The sequence below is a fragment of the Bos taurus genome, chromosome 10 (assembly GCF_002263795.3).
Source record: "Bos taurus isolate L1 Dominette 01449 registration number 42190680 breed Hereford chromosome 10, ARS-UCD2.0, whole genome shotgun sequence".
Lineage (NCBI taxonomy): Eukaryota > Metazoa > Chordata > Mammalia > Artiodactyla > Bovidae > Bos > Bos taurus.
This window is the reverse complement of record NC_037337.1, coordinates 67,201,506-67,220,352: the sequence shown is the minus strand read 5'-3', so window position 1 is coordinate 67,220,352 and position 18,847 is coordinate 67,201,506. Positions and strand designations below refer to the sequence as shown.

Below are 18,847 nucleotides of genomic sequence, written 5' to 3'. Positions count from 1 at the left end.
TGAAAAGCCTCTTCTTCACTTGGGCTTTCCCCAGCTGGCTCACAGAACTGGTGGCTTTGTTTTGTGTGGATGTTCGGAGGGCAGAGTCAGGTGAGAATTGGTATAAAAAGCCAAACCAAGATCTCTTCATTTTAAATTAAATGCTAGAGGGAATTCTGTAGCAGTCCAATGGTTAGGACTCTGAGTTTTCCACTGCAGGAAAACTGCAGTGAAAATCCTGCAGGGAACTAAGATCCCACAAGCTATTTGGCCAGAACAAACAAACAAAAAATTAAATGCTACAGGAGCTGCAGACTCGAGAAACAACCTAGTTTTTTTTCCTCCTTCAAAGACATAAGATAAGCATTAAGTTTCCCTAAACAGACAGCTGTGCTTCAAGAAGGGTCCCCATAAAATGAACAGTCTCACCAGGTGCCCCATAGGGTGGGTACAGAGCTTCTCATTCCTGAGTCAAGCCTTCAAGAGAATTGGTAGAGGGCAATGCCAATGTTTTATTGAAAAGCAGATGCTGTTGTTTAGACACCCAGTGGAGCTGGTTCTGATGGAGTTTTAAAGATGGTGCTGCCATTTCTTAGGCCCTTCTCCAAGAATATTATTTTCAGACGAATAGAAGGTATCAGGAGCACAGAAATTTGTTTTCCTCATTTATTTACTACCCAACTATCTCAGGATTCCAGAACATTGAACCAGGAAGGGACTTTAAGAATATGATTTAGATATCATCCAATCTGTCCCCCTTGCCATTTTATCACTTAAGGAACCAGGGGCCAAAAGAGATATAGCAATGGCCAAGGTCACTCAACAAAGTTGATATTGAAGCTAATACTAGAGCCCCTATGTTTTTGGTCTTTGTCATTCAAATTATATCAACAACCATTAGTCTTTATATCAATGTCATTGATACACAGGGGTAGCTTAATAGATCTGTGATTTAAAACAGATAATCCCTCGCTTAACACCAAAATAACACACTGCAGGACACAAATGTTGAGGCCTTTGTACAATGTCATAAACAACGTGTCTCAAACACAGCAGGGCCTAAGGCCTGCAAAACAACTGTATGCCATTGGGTTTTTCCAGAACCAGAGCTGTTGTGCCTTCACAGACGATTGGCTTTTCCCAATTCTGGGCACTCGGTGCACCGGTCCTTCTCATACCAGCTGCCCACCACTGTTCATCCATCTGCCACTCAAGACCTACCACGAGACCCTCTTGTTTTGGCCTAAATGCTCAGACAGATTGCCAGCACTGATGGGAAGCCAAGTATTGTTTGAAGACTGGAAAAAGCAACCCCTTCTTCAGCCAGAATCTTCACAAGTGGAAGATTGGTTTCTCCACTACAGTGAATCCTATTAATTAGTTTGTTTGTACTTATTTAATTCTGTGGTTTTTATTGTGACATTTATGCAGAGGTTTACAACTGGGATGTCTATATAGGTATCTAGAAGCCACCACTTAAATACCTAGTTATCTAGTGAACTGACCAATTTGTCATTTGAAAAGACTGGGCAATTTCACAGGGATATCATTATCATAAGACCTGGGCCCTAAAGACGGTCATTAATTGTTTACTGCCACTTTATAATTAGCAGAATTGCAGAGTCTGTCATTTTAGAGCCTGAAAAAGCTTCAGCAATCATTTAATCAATCTTTCTGTTCTCCCCAGCCGACTCTCCAGAGAAGACAATGGAAACTGAGGGATGGCGGATCACAGGCAGAAGGTCACATTGTGAATGAGAAAAACTATGCTCTAGTTCCAGGAACGCTTCCACCTGGCAATGGGATCTTCAAGGTAGTCTCTTACCTTTCAAGAGGCCTTACTTTAACAGACATTGTACTTTAACAGAAACAGGTGATGTCCTATTAGGAAAGACAGTCATGGTGGAGAGATCACAATCAGGAAAAGTTTGAGCTTTTCTAGGGGAGGTAAGATATTTCAGATGCTTCTCATGAGAGATTTTAAGAGACAGATTCATTCTCATTTAAAATCAATGGCTATGAGTCTGGAGCATAAGTCTGGTTTCAATACTTAATCCTCAGTACTAAAATAATTATGCTTAAGACAGTTTATCATTTATTGGGCTGCAGTCCATGGGGTCGCTGAGAGTCAGACACGACTGAGTGACTTCACTTTCACTTTTCACTTTTATGCATTGGAGAAGGAAATGGCAACCCACTCCAGTGTTCTTGCCTGGAGAATCCCAGGGACGGGGGAGCCTGGTGGGCTGCCGTCTATGGGGTCGCACAGAGTCGGACACGACTGAAGCAACTTAGCAGCAGCAGCAGCAAGCATTGTACAAATAGATCTATATTACATGTCATACATTCACTCAGTAAGTATTTATTCAACACCCATGATACTCCAGGGACGGTTTGAGACAGTAGGAATGCTGTAGTTGACAAGGCTAGGTCTCCAGCCTCTTGGAATTAATAATCAAGTGGGGGAGATAGATAATAGACAAGTAAATGAGTTAAAATAAATCTCCAACTTATGTAGATGTTACTGTTTCTTCTGGAAACTCACTAAAAAGGCATCAAAGGCATAAATGCAAAGGACAAGGATGCAGAGAGAAGATGCCAGAGATGACAGGAGATCACTCTGGGCATCAGTAGATCACTGAGGTCAACAAAATTTTGGAAGCTGGGAAACAGGAGGACATGAGGGTAACTGACTCAGTAGACCAAAGAAAGGTGACACATATGCCCGCAGTGATAGGGAGCATGACAGTTCACGCTGCAGAACTCCCAAGAAGTTTAGGCCTCCAAGATCAGGTACCTCAGAAGGCGGGGTGCTGGGAGTTGCTGGTAGAGAGCATGTGTAAGGTACAAGGACCACCTTATATATTCTCCTCTTACGTCCAACAAAACCAGGCAACTATCCTATCATCTTAGCACTTTTCTCCTAACAGCTCCCAGGACCCAGACAGCCAGACCTATATCTTCCAGAAGGAAAAAATGATTTCTCTAGGGAAAATGGACTAGTTCACGAGATAAGAATTACACCTGTGACTCCCCAAGAAACAACCTGGCCAGGGCCAACCAGGTCTCTCAGTGGTAAAATTCATATACATAAATTCTAGGGCCTTCCTCTTAAATGAAAGGATCCTTGCTTGAGATAAAGGGTCCCAAACAAACAAAACAATTAACTCAAGGCAGTGCAGACATGTCAGGAGCTGAAAAAGACTCCAAAACACAGCTGAAACATCTGTAGAGACATTGGAAAGGCTTGCATTCATGAAACAAGAACAGAATGCAATATGAAAGGAACACTCAAAGAACAAGAACACTTGCAATTCAAAAACAGCAAAAATTAAAAATTATGTAGTAGGTTTAGAAGATAAAGTTATAGAAATCATCTGGAAAGTAGAACAAAAAGACTGAAAAAAGTAGAGCAAAAAGATTAAAAATAGGAAAAGGAAAGTTAAGGAAATTAGAGAATCAAAAGAGAAGAGCTATTACTTCATTAAAATGGGAGAATCATTTTTTAAATTTGAGAAATTTTCCTAGAACTGAAGGAGCACAAGTTTTTCGATCAGGAGGGTTAGTGTAAAATCTCTCCAGAAACGAAGAGGATTGCACTTAGACCCAGAGAGGACTTTCACAATCACCCATGGGTGGTGATTATTACCCGCTCTTTTAATATGAGGAAAGCAAAGCCAAGAGAGATTAAGGCATCTCTCTAAGGTCACACAGCTAATCATCAGTAGAACTGGTATCAATGGAATCAGTCAGACCCACGTTGGTCTGACTTCAAAGCACATGCTCTGAACTACAAGTCGATAGTGCCTGAGACCTTTCTGGACTCTGATTCTGCCATCAGTGTAATTGGCAACACTGCCAGATCCATGCTACCAGCATGCGTTCTTGAACTAGCCAAAGTATAACAGAGGTGGGAATGTTGAGAAATACGGGGTCATTTGCCCCAACTCTCCCTGTAACCATGAAAACTAGGCCACCTCTGTGGCTCTGTGACTCATCTTGGAACGATGAGACTTGAGGGAAAGCAAACTTCTCCTAGCACCAAAGAAGACCCAACTCTGCTGGTGATGGACTTAGGGATGGGGTTCCCACTGGGATCCTTATGACTGTCATGGACTCATTTGAGGTAGAAATTTCATCAAAGCTCCCATTTGAAAGACATGGTATTGGGAGTTTATAGATTCTTTATGATGAATATAAATCTGTGTTGCAAGCAAGCTTCTTCTAGAGTTCCAACAGCTCAGCCAAGGGCAACAAATCTTTGTCAGTCTAGATAATTCCAAGGGGCTAAATCTAAGCTGATTGATCTAAAAGAGGGAGGGGCAGAGGGTAAAGGTATTTTTCCATACCCTGTTCCCAAAGTCAGGATTCTTAAGTGAAATATCCCCAGAAAACATCTTGTCTTTCTCAGCCTGTGCCATTTAGGGTGCCAGAGAGGTTTCATAGGGTCAACACCTACAGAAGTAAATCAATACCCAAAATGAAGGAGTTGAAAAAACTGGCCTGTCGGCAAAAGCAGTCTCCTAGGTCAAGGAATTTCAGCAGCCCACCAGTTTGAGAGTTTGACCCCCTAAATGGATAAAGTTTCTTGCTCTGAAGCCAGTGCAGGGGCAGGCAAAAATACAAAACCTTGGTTAAGTATAGGAACATATGTTTCTTCTCGTCACTTGGTGGCTGTTTTTTTAGTGTGAAGACCCAAGAAATAAGAGTGAAATCCTTTACTTGCTTTGTCCTAAAAACAAGCACTTATTTCTTGTATTGACCTTTCTAAGGGCTTCCCTCATAGCTCAGTTGGTAAAGAATCCGAAAAGTTGGTTTGTGCAACTGCAAAAGGATGGAAGGCAGTGCCCAGGCAAACATGCGGATGTGAACACGGAGATTGTCACGAGCTTGACCCTGGTGCTGAGCTCCCCGAGTCGAGCGCTTTTCTATGAGCAACTGCTTCTCCAGTACCCCATAATTAGCCTGCTCTCTGACCTGCATACAGATAGAGTGGCTGGGGAAGAGGAGCAAGAGAATAATTCTAGAAGCAAATAAAAATTATGCAGCTGTCTCTAGTGACAGAAAGAGAGATCATCACCAACAGAAAATCTGGGAAAGAACTGTGACCGTACATAGCTTTATATTCTCACAAATCTCACAGATTAAAAACAAAGCCTTCAAGCAACACTTCTTCACTTATAAGACATCTACCTTCTCTGAGTATTGACAAAACTCATTCATGAGCTGCGGTGAGCTAGGGGACAAGGGTTATCTTAAATTTAGGGTCTGCAGCTCAGGTCCCAACTTAGGGACGGGCTGGCCTCAGTCACATTGTCACCCTCATACCCAAATTAGACACATTCTTGGGAATCAGAAACTCTCAGGCTTTGTAGGGGAGTCCACAGTGCTGTGAGATTCCAGGTCAGTTTGGACCTACCTTGCCAAAATTAAACAAACACAAGGACACCATTATTGTACATGTAGTGAGTGCTGACTTTTAGAATAATATTTATATATAATATTCAGTGGGGATATTGAAATTATCCTGCTAACAGTTGACTCATTGGAAAAGACTCTGATGCTGGGAGGGATTGGGGGCAGGAGGAGAAGGGGACGACAGAGGATGAGATGGCTGGATGGCATCACTGACTCGATGGACATGAGTTTGAGAGAACTCCGGGAGTTGGTGATGGACAGGGAGGCCTGGCGTGCTGCGATTCATGGGGTCGCAGAGTCGGACATGACTGAGCGACTGAACTGAACTGAACTGAAGCCTACTAGAGTTAATAACAATATTACAGGTACCAAATAATTTCTTGGATAATGGTGAATATGTGTGAATAATCCTCTTTCTCACAACCTATCTCCCTGAGGCCTAATGACTACTGTAAAATCCTTCCAAATTTCCAGACACACTGTAGTCCTGAGCTTCTTCCCAACACACCCAGTAGATGCAGACCAGGCAGCATCTAGCTGAGCCCTCACGCCCACATCTTTTCTCAGCAAGTTCTCTCTCTAGCTCCTGAAAGTATTTGGGACGGCCACGTTCTCTCTGTTTAAAACACAGCTTGAGGTTGGAATTAGAACCGCCTGCCCTGTCCATCCAAAGCCACCTAAGTGTGACCTGTTAAAAACAGCAAACCCAAACCAAATAAGTCACCTAAATCATTCCAAATTACCAATCAGAGAAGAGGACTATTGCAACCACTGAAAAAAAAAATTATGTGATGAAATTCTTTCAGTATTTATTTTAAAATCCTTTTATAGAGTATTAACTTTGATTGAGAATCTCAGGAACTGGGGATCTTAACCTGATTCTAAGACCTCCTGCTCATGAAGACTAGAAGGCAAGACAACTGACATTCCAAATCATAGTTTTAGTCCATGGAAAAATGATTTGATTTAAAAAGATCATTTCAGGCAACTCTGAACGAATATCCCCACTGTGTAAATGATACTTGTGCATAGAACATGTTCTCTTCCATGTGCTTCACCTTGATACTAATGATAGGTTAGGAGAGCATACTAACTTTCTTAATACTTGCCACTGTCATTCTTTTTCCACAGGAATTGAGTTTCCAGCCTCTGTAGGAGTTTTGGTGCTATAGTTATCAATTGATGCTACTCACAAACGCCTCTTGGGAAACTGGGTCTGAGGAATATACACCTAATTTATTTTGACTTGGGTATAGCAGAAGTGGTTTTGTGTGTGTGTGTGTGTATGTGTGTGTGTGTGTGTGTGCATGTTTAAATCTAAAATGGGCAGTAGCTTTTGAGACTGCATCCTACGGCTGTTTTGCTCCCACTGTGGAGATGTTTGACTTACTGGCACAGGAAGAACACCAGCACCATGCCAAATATTTATCAGATCTCTTAAAACAAAGGACCTTCAAGCAGTCCACTTTCTTCCCCCCAAAATCCCATTCTGATGACACTACAACCGCAGAGCAAGAGTGGATTACAGGTGACTTGAGATGCAGGCACCAGGCAAATGAACCTGGTGATCCTCTGGTTTTCTTATTCTTTCTTTAAGCTCAGAAAGAATAGAAAATCTACACTTGGATTCTACATGCCATGGAGTTTTATCATCACCAAGATCTTTACCCATAATTTTTGCAAATTTTCTTTTCTTTCTGTATGACATAGACCAAGGAACTCAAGACAGTACCTTTCATATTAATAAACTCTAATATGTTTCAAAATTACCAAATCACTCCTTTTTAGTATTATTGCTCCAGGCTAAATTACCCTGTCTTTTCTTTCAGAATATCTTTTTCTCTCTTCACTGACATTGTATCATTTTCATTTTATAGGTATGTATGTTTTATTTTTAACAGGTAGTACATGGCACTAACACAGTACTCACTTCAAAAGGGAGAGTGAAAAACTAACCTTCCCCCACCCCTGTCTGTCAGACTTCCCAGTTCCACAGTCCAGGTAGCAATCACGGGTGTTCACATTCTTTTAAAAATGAGGGGGACCAAAATCAATCAGGTTCTCCCTGACTGTGTATTTAACGCTGAACACAGCAGGAGGATCTCTTCCTGGCTTTGACAGGTGCCAATTCTCTTAGACTAGCCCAGCACATTAGCTGGCATTTCATTTTCCTCCTCTGGCTCACCCCAAAGTAACAGCACTGTACACTCAAACATCAGTGCTCTATGAATCAGTTTCTACCCCAGAAGCAGAGAGTGAAAGCACTATCAAGGATCCTTCCGGGTCATCCAACCTCATGCCTTGATAAAGAAGTACGAGTTCCTAAGAGTGCAAGAGTCCACACTGAGTTGGAGGTGGAGTGACTTGCCTAGGCAACTTATCTTTTCTTCTAAACACTCTGCACTCTTGGAACTGGCCACATTTCCCTAGCCTGTATCTGTCTCTGTTAAATCTTATTCTGGGGCTGCCCTGGTGGCCCAGTGGTTAAGAATCCACCTGCTAATGCAGGGGACGTGGGTTTGATCCCTGCTCTGGAAAGATCCCACATGCCATGAGGCAACTAAGCCCATGCTCTGCAACTACTGAGCCAGTGCTCCAGAGCCCTTGAGCCACAACTGCTGAGCCCACGCACTACAACTATGGAAGCCCAAGTGCCTAGAGCCGGTGCTCTGCAACAAGAGAAGCCACTGCAATGAGAAGCCTGCGTACTGCAATTAGGCAATAGGCCCCACTTGCTGCAACTGGAGAAAGTCTGCGCACAGCAATGAAGACCCAGCACAGCCAAAAATAAACAAACAAATAAACAAATCCTTTTCTGTTACTTAAGGATCATTTAAATAAATGTGAATAATATCTTTACACTTATTGCCAATTAAAAAAATTATTTCTGTTAGCAATGGATCCTGAAGAAACAAAAACAAAATTTTACCTTGTTCTTACTCTTTCTTTTGCTTCTGGTCCATTTTAAGCTATTTAGGAAGACAGACCACAGCAACAATCCTTAGGGGTGATTATATGTATTTGTGGAGGGCAGCTCTCTACAGAGCTGGCAAAGCATCTTGATTTCAATTGCGTCTATCAGAAGAGCCATGTCATAGAACTGCCCTAGGAGGGCTGTTTCACCTGAGTTTACTGCAGAGCCTGGGTTGGGGGGCATGAATACCGCTTACTTGTATCAGCTTAGCAACCAGTGCAGAAATAACAATCAGATCAGATCAGAACAGATCAGTCGCTCAGTCGTGTCCGACTCTTTGTGACCCCATGAATCGCAGCACACCAGGCCTCCCTGTCCATTACCAACTCCCGGAGTTCACTCAGACTCACGTCCATCGAGTCGGCGATGCCATCCAGCCATCTCATCCTCTGTCGTCCCCTTCTCCTCCTGCCCCCAATCCCTCCCAGCATCAGAGTCTTTTCCAATGAGTCAACTCTTCGCATGAGGTGGCCAAAGTGCTGGAGTTTCAGCTTTAGCATCATTCCTTCCAAAGAAATCCCAGGGCTGATCTCCTTCAGAATGGACTGGGTGGATCTCCCTGCAGTCCAAGGGACTCTCAAGAGTCTTCTCCAACACCACAGTTCAAAAGCATCAATTCTTCGGCGCTCAGCCTTCTTCACAGTCCAACTCTCACATCCATACATGACCACAGGAAAAACCATAGCCTTGACTAGACGGACCTTTGTTGGCAAAGTAATGTCTCTGCTTTTGAATATGCTATCTAGGCTGGTCATAACTTTCCTTCCAAGGAGGAAGCGTCTTTTAATTTCATGGCTGCAGTCACCATCTGCAGTGATTTTGGAGCCTAGAAAAATAAAGTCTGACACTGTTTCCACTGTTTCCCCATCTATTTCCCATGAAGTGGTGGGACCAGATGCCATGATCTTCGTTTTCTGAATGTTGAGCTTTAAGCCAACTTTTTCACTCTCCACTTTCACTTTCATCAAGAGGCTTTTGAGTTCCTCTTCACTTTCTGCCATAAGGGTGATGTCATCTGCATATCTGAGGTTATTGATATTTCTCCCGGCAATCTTGATTCCAGCTTGTGCTTCTTCCAGTCCAGCGTTTCTCATGATGTACTCTGCATATAAGTTAAATAAACAGGGTGACAATATACAGCCTTGACGAACTCCTTTTCCTATTTGGAACCAGTCTGTTGTTCCATGTCCAGTTCTAACTGTTGCTTCCTGACCTGCATATAAATTTCTCAAGAGGCAGATCAGGTGGTCTGGTATTCCCATCTCTTTCAGAATTTTCCACAGTTTATTGTGATCCACACAGATAATGAGGTCTATTATTTGTTGAGCATCTCCTATTGGCAAGTGCTTTATATACATTTTTCATTTAATCCTCACAACCCTAAGAAGCTCTCATCTCATCTTCACTTGCCCAATTTGCTGGACCACTCAGTACTCTCCCTTCCCTTCCAACTACTCATGTATGCCCATGGCTCTTCAATGACTAGAATTTGCTTGTGTACTTCTGCTCCCATCAGCTCACCTGCACATGTACCAAGAGACAGTTGAGTTTTTTCCCCAAATCTATTTATCCTGGTTGTACTTGCTATTGTGAATGTATCACTTTAAAAAAGTATAACAGAAATGATGACATATGAATTACCAAAGAAGCTAACTGCTCAAAAACTTTGTTACAAGCCTTAGAAAAACTCATTGTTTTACTTTTAAAAATCTATTGTTGAATTCAGTGTTAGTGAGAAAACTATAAGGTAAGTTATAAAAGAAGGAAAGCCAGAATCTAGAAAGATTCTATGGTCTGTTTCTGGAAATGTCGTCAAATTCCAGTTCCATTTTAAGGAAATCACAGACAATAATGCATCAAGGGTGTGATTTATGCACAGAAGAGCAGCCTCAGTCAGGAATGCTGTTCTCAAAGAAAGGACCGTCTCACTATACAAAAGACGGCACGAGAATGTATTTACACATTAAGTTAAAATAATATGTTTAAACTCTTAAGCCTTTTCTATGATCCCCTGCTTTAAATGGCTATTACGATTAACACATTAACTATCTACCCTGATCAAGCCAATTAAGAGGTCACCTCAGTTCAGTTCAGTTGCTCAGTTGTGTCTGACTCTTTGTGACCCCATGGACTGCAGCACACCAGGCTTCCCTGTCCATCACCAACTCCTGGAGCTTGCTCAAACTCATGTCCATCGAGTCAGTGATGCCATCCAAGCATCTCATCCTCTGTCATCCCCTTCTCCTCCTGCCTTCACTCTTTCCCAGCATCAGGGTCTTTTCCAGTGAGTCAGTTCTTTTCATCAGGTGGCCAAAGTATTGGAGCTTCAGCTTCAGCATCAGTCCTTCCAATGAATATTCAGGACTGATTTCCTTTAGGACAGACTGGTTGGATCTCCTTGCAGTTCAAGGGACTCTCAAGAGTCTTCTCCAATATCACAGTTCAAAAGCATCAATTCTTCAGTGCTCAGCTTTCCTTATAGTCCAACTCTCACATCCATACATGACTACTAGAAAAACCATAGCTTTGGCAAGACAGACCTTTGTCAGCAAGGTAATGTCTCTGCTTTTTATTATGCTGTCTAGGTTGGTCATAGCTTTTCTTCCAAGGAGCAAGTGTCTTTTAATCTCATGGCTGCAGTCACCATGTGCAGTGATTTTGGAGCCCAAGAAAATAAAGTCTGTCACTGTTTCCTTTGTTTCCCCACCTATTTGCCTACTGAAATGTATTCCCATTTTATAGATGAGGAAAGGAGGTTTAGAGGTCAAGTAATTTGTCCATGTTCACATACCTACTTATTGGTGCAGCTGGAATTTAAAACCAAGTCATCTGACTTCAAAGCCATATTCTTGATTTTGATCAAGGCTGCCTCATCATTTATACTCTAAACTTGAATATCTACAATGCCACTTACAGCCTTATAATTCTCTTTGCATTGTAATGTCTTACTGTGCAAAGGAGAAGGCTAAAGTATAAAATAATCTATTATAGCTTTTCCAGTTCCACATAGGTTTTGCTGGGCCCTTCCAAAAGGATGCATCTCAGGAAGGTTGGCTGTGAAATCAGTTTCTAAAGCAAACCTTGTTCTCTCACTGACTCTAACATTTAATTGTAGCCATGGAATTTGTCTATGGGAATGGTCCAGAATTTTGGCAAAGAATGACTACCTCAGGGCATGTGGGAGTTTTAGCCTTTTTCCAATACACAAAAATTCTTTATAGCATTTCCCAGATTTTGGAAGTCCCCTTCCCCATCTCGATACCCTTCTCTTACTTGACTTACACCAGAGATTTCCCGAGACTGTATTTTACCTAAAAGAATGTAGAGGACCAGGGTATAGGTAGGGGGATGGCAGGAATGATACCGACAGTGTTTAAACACATACCCCAAATTAATAGTAATTGCTTCTACTGAAATGTATCCTCCTCTGTCACCGTGGAATTCAAGAGTCTCATTTGCTTAATATTAATAATATCAAAGGGGCTTCCCAGGTGGTGCTGGTGGTAAAGAACACACCTCCCATGCAGGAGACATACGAGAGGTGAGTTAGATCCTGGGTTGGGCCCACTTTATTATTCTTGCTGAAGAATCCCATGGACAGAGGAGCCTGGAGGGCTACAGTCCATAGGGTCGCAAAGAGTGGGACACGACTGAAGCGACGAAGCACACAGCACAACTTATCAAAATGTAAAGCAATCATCAATTAATTAAAAATAAATATAATTTTTAAAAAGAGAAGCTACATTCATGATATATCTTTCCTCAGTGTAACCTAAGTTTATCCCCAGAAATCTTAAAGGTGAGAAAAGAAAACCAAAAAAAAGATTAAAAGATTTTTTTTGTCCCATTATTCATGGATTAAGCCTGTAACTCTAACTCTAAACTCTAACTGTAGAGCTTATAACTATAAATCTTGTGAAATAATAGAAACCCCAAGACTATAGGGCTCAAAAAAAAAGAGTCTAAAAGAAGCCAGCTTGTTCATCTCCTTCCTCCCCTCTTCCAGGCTAGTCCAGTTTAAGTCATTTATTCCAGCCAGAATCCATCCTATTTTTGAAGTATGGTGGGGAATTAGAAACACTACTGCCTTCCTCTGTAGCTCATCTAGTGTTTAATAACTCTCACTGTCATTAGAGTCTAAAAAAACCCTCGCGAACAGGGGCTGGATGGCACATCCTCATGACCCAAGGCACGTGTACCAAGGAGGTCTCTGACTTTTCCCAAGCTGTGGGATCTCTGATGCACAATAAAACAAGCAGGCTTCTTGCTTACTACAGTGTTTTTTCTGATTTTTTTCTTTCCTAAGTCCCAGGAAACAAACACTAGGCATGGTGAGGAAAAGCAAGGTCCTGTAAAACCTTTGGACTCTTGGAAACGGGCAAAGGATCAGGCAGTGGCAATATTGGGTCCTCTGAGATATCACTGAGCCATCTTCACAATGTAGTATCAGGAAGGCCAGGGCCATATTTAAAAAAAGGTTCCCCCAAAGGGAAGGAAGCTGAAGCTAAAAATATATCATGCCAGCTGTTATAAATGCTTCTCAAAGGAAGCAAAGCAACTACAGTTACCTCTTTGAAGAGCAAATGAGGGGTTAAGGAAATAATGGAATTTTTCAGTTGCATGCCAGGTTGGCTACATTTTGGGGAGGAAGAAATTTTCCACTGAGAAAGAAAAATCTGTTGTTAAAAAGACAAAATAATTCCATGAAAATTTAAAAAGGAACTCCAGTAACACCAGTGGCTCTGAAGGCTTAGGATGGAGATGACCTACAGCCAGCAAGACAGAAGTGAGATCTCCAAGCCTTGCCCCTCTTTTCAGTTTCCAGGAGGCCACTTGCCAAGACCTCTTCTTATTAGACCTTCCGAAAGCTGAGTGGTCTCCCTCCTCCCTTTGCATATGTGTCCTGATGGTTTTTTACAGGCTAGTTGGAATGAGCTTGCAGTAGATGGTGGCCTTGTAAGAAAATGAGAAGAGCAGAGAGACAAGGAAGGACTTGAGCCAAATGAGTATTTTTGAAACAGCTGGCCTGGGCTGCCTAAGGGGCTGGTGGAATTGGAAGATTTTTTTTTTTTTTTCAGTTGCAGATTCAGGGTTCCCAAAGGAGCCAATTTTCCTTAGATCTACATCACCTCTACTTTTCACCTTGCCTGATGAAGTAGTTTTGTTTTAGGTATTGGCTCTCTGAGGCCCAAGAGCCACCTTTTCATTAAGGGATGGACCCTAGACCCCAAAGAAGGTCGAGAAACAGGATCAAAGCCCAAGAAATATCCAGTATGCCCCAGTAGTTTTTAGTTTCTAACTTTCAATTTTGAAATAATTATAGATCTATAAGAAACTGCAAAAATACTACAGGGAGAGGTCCCCTGTACTCATTCCCCCAGCATCGTCCAAGGTGACACAACTATAGTGTGTTAACGAAACTAGGAAACTGACACAAACATAATACTGTTAATGAGACTACAGACCTTACTCAGATCTCAGCAGATTTTGTACACACTATTTTCTTTGGTATGAATTTGTGCATCTTATTACCTGTATAAATTCATATGCCCACCTCCATAATCAAGATCACAATATGTTACTAAAGGTCTATTAGTACTGAGATCAAGTTGGTAACATGTCACAAAGAAAGGAAGAGTAATGATAAATGTCACTGTGAGGATGATGACAGAATGCTAAACGATCAATATTATCACCAAATATTTAGTGAATTTCCAAGAATACTTTCTCCTATATTTTGGAAATTTGATAATTTCATGAACATCTGTGTAGTGAGCCCAGGAATTTATTAAGTCCCTACTGCTGAGCAAATGTTTCTGGCAGGGCAGGCAGACAGGCTTCAGCTCTTATTGAATTATAGTGGCTGCCTTGAGGGGCATGTTGAGGAGGATGTGGAGGCCACATCTGGGCTTAGCAGGACACAACCATTATCTAAGAGATGCTCTACCACGAGAGAATGGCAGCTGAATACATGCCAGGAATTTGCCATCTCCAATATTTCTGTGACTTTTTGAGGGTGTTCTAGGTGTGAGGAAAGAGGGATAAAGAGGACAAAAACCCCTGTTTCCAAGGGGTTCATAATCAGGAAGGGGAGGCAAAGATGTCAACCAACAACTGGAGCACAGAATGCTTGCTACATGGGTTAGCGCAAAGTGAGCATACTTGGGGCATATGACTTCGATGGTCTGTGACATTGGTCAAGTTACTCAGCCTCTCTGTGCCTTAGTTTCCTCATCTGTCAAATGGGGATAACAATATTAGCCACATCATGGAGCTACAAAAGTTCAATGAGTTAATATTTATGTAAAGGGTTTTGAAGAGTACCCAGCATGTAGTAAACACTATGCAGTGATTAATGTTAATTTACTTTTTGTAACCCATGGTACCAAATTTTTTAATATATAGCTTTTACTAGCATAAAAGTCAACTGAGGTTAATAAAAGAAATACTGAGATTCCAAGAATACTTTCTTGTATTCTTCATCTATAGTCTCAAGCTGTACCATGAGACTCTAGATGGAGTAGACAGCTCAGATGGAGCATTCTGGAATAATTTTTGCAACCCAAAGTTTCTGAGTTTTTACCTCAGATGAGGCTAGCAAAGGTTGGCATGTTTTCAAACCCAAACGTAAAGCATGCTAAGAAAAATCAAGTATTATCAACAGTTTGAATGAAAACAGGCTCCTTTCATTTGTAACTGCAGCATAGTTTTTCTCCCAGGTCAAAGTCCACCAGCGAAGAGTAGAAAATGGTTAGAAAGTCAGTCTTGGGCAATGGAGGTGGTTCTGACCTCTACACAGCAGAATTCTGTGGGCTCTTAAGAAAACCTGGATGGTTCTTTTCCTCAAAGATTAACTTTTTCTATAGAAGACTTGAGACAGAAAGAAAACCTAGAAGTGCTAAGCCAGGCTCTGGGCACACTGCATGTGGAGTTGCTTGTGATGGCCAAAACAAAGCTGACTAAGACTTGTGTATAATTCGTGACAGCCAATACCTTGGTCCCACAGACTCATGATGAAGAACCTGCATATTCTTGCTCTCAGTCATCAGACCCCTGAGTAGACTTAAAAAGAGAGCTAGGTACTGAAAGCAGATTCTTCCCTCTCGTCTGAAACACCTTGATGCTATCCAAAATGGTGCCTCAGACTCTAAACGGTCCCAACCCATTCCTCTCCTATCTCATGGAGGAAAAGGCCCCGCTCAAACATCCTGTGAGATCTTCTTTAACTTCTGCAGTCACTAAAAGGCACTCTCTCCTCTGTCTAAATGGATAAAAATAGGTTGATTCTTATTAAATTTGGGCATAGTTTTTGCCTCCTAACCTTAGCCTCATCTTAATCCCTTCCTTCAACAACCTGCATGATTTTATTTTTTAATGCATCATTTTCTTCATCTCAATGTGCAAGCACCTTCTCAAAGTCAATAGACATTCAAAATCAAGCTTATAAGCTAGTTTCTTGCCTCTTATCTCACTGGAATCACTAACTCAACTGTATTCATCCCTTAAAGGCCTATCATGTGTGAAGCACTTCCAATTGATCTCTAAGATCTCTCTTTTTTCTCCAGTGGTAGTTATTTTATTCAGTGGTAGTTGGCAAGGTACTTTCTGCCTGTGTCCCCTCTGCCTCTGTTTCCTCTTCTTCCTGGGCACACAGTGAGACTACATCTACCACATTCCCTTGCTATTAAAAGTGGCCATGTGACAGAGTTCTAGCCAATGGGACGTGAGTGAAGCTTATCTGCCCATGAAATCTTCCCAAGAAGACCTCCCCCATCTCTTTCTCCTTCCTGTGGTTTGACAAGCCTGGTCACTTTGGGCTACATGTGGTGAAGATGGCAGAGACATGTGACAGAGAGAGCCTGGATTAATGAATAACTGCTTAGAAGAATATCACATGTCAATCAGGGACACCTGTTCTGGACTTTACATTAGTCAAAAACAAACTTTTTTGTGGGTTTGTTTCTTTTAGCAGCAAGGACTACCCCAAGAGATCAATGAAGGGTCCCGTCTCCTAAGATCTCTCTCTTAATAAATCCAATGATCACTTCTTGGTTCTCATCTTATCGGACCTATCAGTAGCATGTGAGTCAGTTGACCACTTTTTCCTACTTGAAACCTTTTCTTCATTGCCTTGCCACACACACACACTTGACTTTTCTCCAACTTCAATGGTTTCTCCTTGATTTGCTGCTTCTTCCCCTTTTCCCCAGCCTTCATGATGATGTGCTCAGGCTCAGTCCTCAGTCTTCTCTATCTGCATCTCTACCATGGTGATCTTATCTCATAGTTTCATAATTTTAAATACCACCCATGTGCTGGTAACTCCCAAAGGTCTATCTTAGGTCAGTCTTCTCTCCCAAACTGCATGCTCATATGTCCACCTGCTTACTGGACATCTCTGATGGTCTAACAGATGTATAAAGTCACCATATAGGACACTGAACTTCCAACATTTTTGTAAGCAAAAATCCCTGGAGTCCTTCTTGAATTCTTCCCCCTGACAACTCATTTATTCTGTCAGGAAATCCTATTGGCTGTACTTTGAAAATACATTTAGACTTTACCACTTCTCTCCCCCTCCTACTGTGGCCGTCCTGGTCCAAGTAATCAACAGCTTGCCTGGATTACTGCAATAGTCTCTTAACTAGTCTTTATGTTTCTGTCCTTGCCCTGGTATAATCTATTCTTAACACAGCAGCCAAAACAATCCCCCTTAAAACACGAGCCAGATCACATCGCTCTTTTGCCAAAAACCTTCCGAGGGGGTTGCTTAGAGCAAAAGTCAAAGTCCTTGCAGCAACCCACAATATCCAGCACGATCTGTCCCTACCATGGTTGTCCACCTCACTCACTCATTTTAGCCAACAACCTTGTTTGCTTTTTCCCAAACAAGCTGGCACTTTTCTATCTTGTGATCTGAACCCTTAAGGCCAAACCATTTCCTATTGCAGTGAAATGGTCATAGCATATTCAAGCCCCCCTAGACCACTCTGCATGGCCTGGGCTCAGGAAAAGTACAATGCAAACGAGCACAAGAGTCTGGGGAGGGCAGTTAATGCTAGTGCTTTGCTATTCATTGTCTTACCCAGTCCCTCTCATTCATTTAGCAGACACTTACTGAGTGCTTACTGTTGCCAGCCCTGGCCAGGCATTCACATACATAATCTTATTTACCCTCACCACAACCCTCACAGGTAGATATCATGAATGTTTCCACTTTGCAAGTGGTGACCTTGCTCAGAGAGGTGAAATAACTTGGCCGAATTGTAGGTAGCTAATTGCAGGTCTGAGGTTTGGATGGACCCAGGAAGCAGTGACACCAAAGTCTTTTTTCTGTTTACTTTGTCAAGCTGCCTCCCAGGTGCTCAGGAGATATTTGATAGAAGCATTGAGTGAATGAATGACCCAAAGGACTGCAGTTTGGATAAGCACAATTTAGCTACTATCGACAAAGCAGAGGAGTAAAGCAATGACATTAAGGTTTTGTTAAAGAGATGTTCTTAAAATACAAGTGTTGATATGACCCAAGTGTTTGAATGAAACTTCCTGGAGGAAAGATCTGAGCTCTTATCTTCTTTACTGATGCTCTGAAAAAGGGCTCTAATTCCTTTTGTAATATGTAATCTTTTTCTAATATGTAATCTTCTTAAACCTCCTTTTTCAGCTCAAGTACTATACTAGACTCAAAGGCCTAGGAGACAATGACAAGCATCTAAGCACTTCCTTCCCATCTGCTGGGCTTGGTAGCCACAGTGAAATATAAAAGTGACAATCTGATAACCATCTCAAATGTACTAATCTTATCAAGACCTGACAAAAATGTGTTACATCAGCAGAGATGGAAATGTGATGACCCCAGACTAATTTCAAGATGGAGACATAAAACTCAACCCCTTAAAATACAAAAGACCAAGTTTTGAGAGGGCAGGCAGCCCAGAGCTTGCATCTCTCCTAACTATCAAAGAATTTTGAAACAATTAGTAGATTCTGTCATTAACCCAGAAAACTCGGGCCAAGAAGCTTTGTAGTCTCAGCCTGCATGTGTCTGTTTGAATAGTTCAAGCCATCACTTTCCATCACACAGAGGTTAGTGAAACTGTTTCCTGGATTACTAGTTTGTGAAAAAAAAAAACTGTCACAGAACCTCTTACACAATAAATTAATGATGCAATAATCACCTAATTCCCCAAATATGCAAGTTATCAATATCTAAATGTGAAAACGGAGAAAAGAATTTTAAAACCTCGTATTGTGGCATTATCAAAGCAGTAGCTGAAGTATTTCTTTGATTATTTCACTGAAGTACTGTTTCAATCAATGTAGTGAAAATTCCACACACTTACGTATTTAAGAAAGCCATTTAAAAAGGCCCATTAGCCCCAAGATCCATGTGGAGGCAGAGGCCAAGAAGCTGTCACTGCCAATTCTTCATACTCTCAGATCTTTTCATTGGGAGTTCCTGCCTGTTGACAGGCA

General features: G+C 41.7%; 1 protein-coding gene across 8 annotated transcripts in view; it reads right to left on the bottom strand.

Moving 5' to 3' along the window:
* SAMD4A (sterile alpha motif domain containing 4A) overlaps window positions 1-18,847 on the bottom strand; it is a 226,932-nt gene that overhangs the window by 69,643 nt on the left and 138,442 nt on the right. The gene's annotated exons all lie outside the window — the stretch shown is intronic.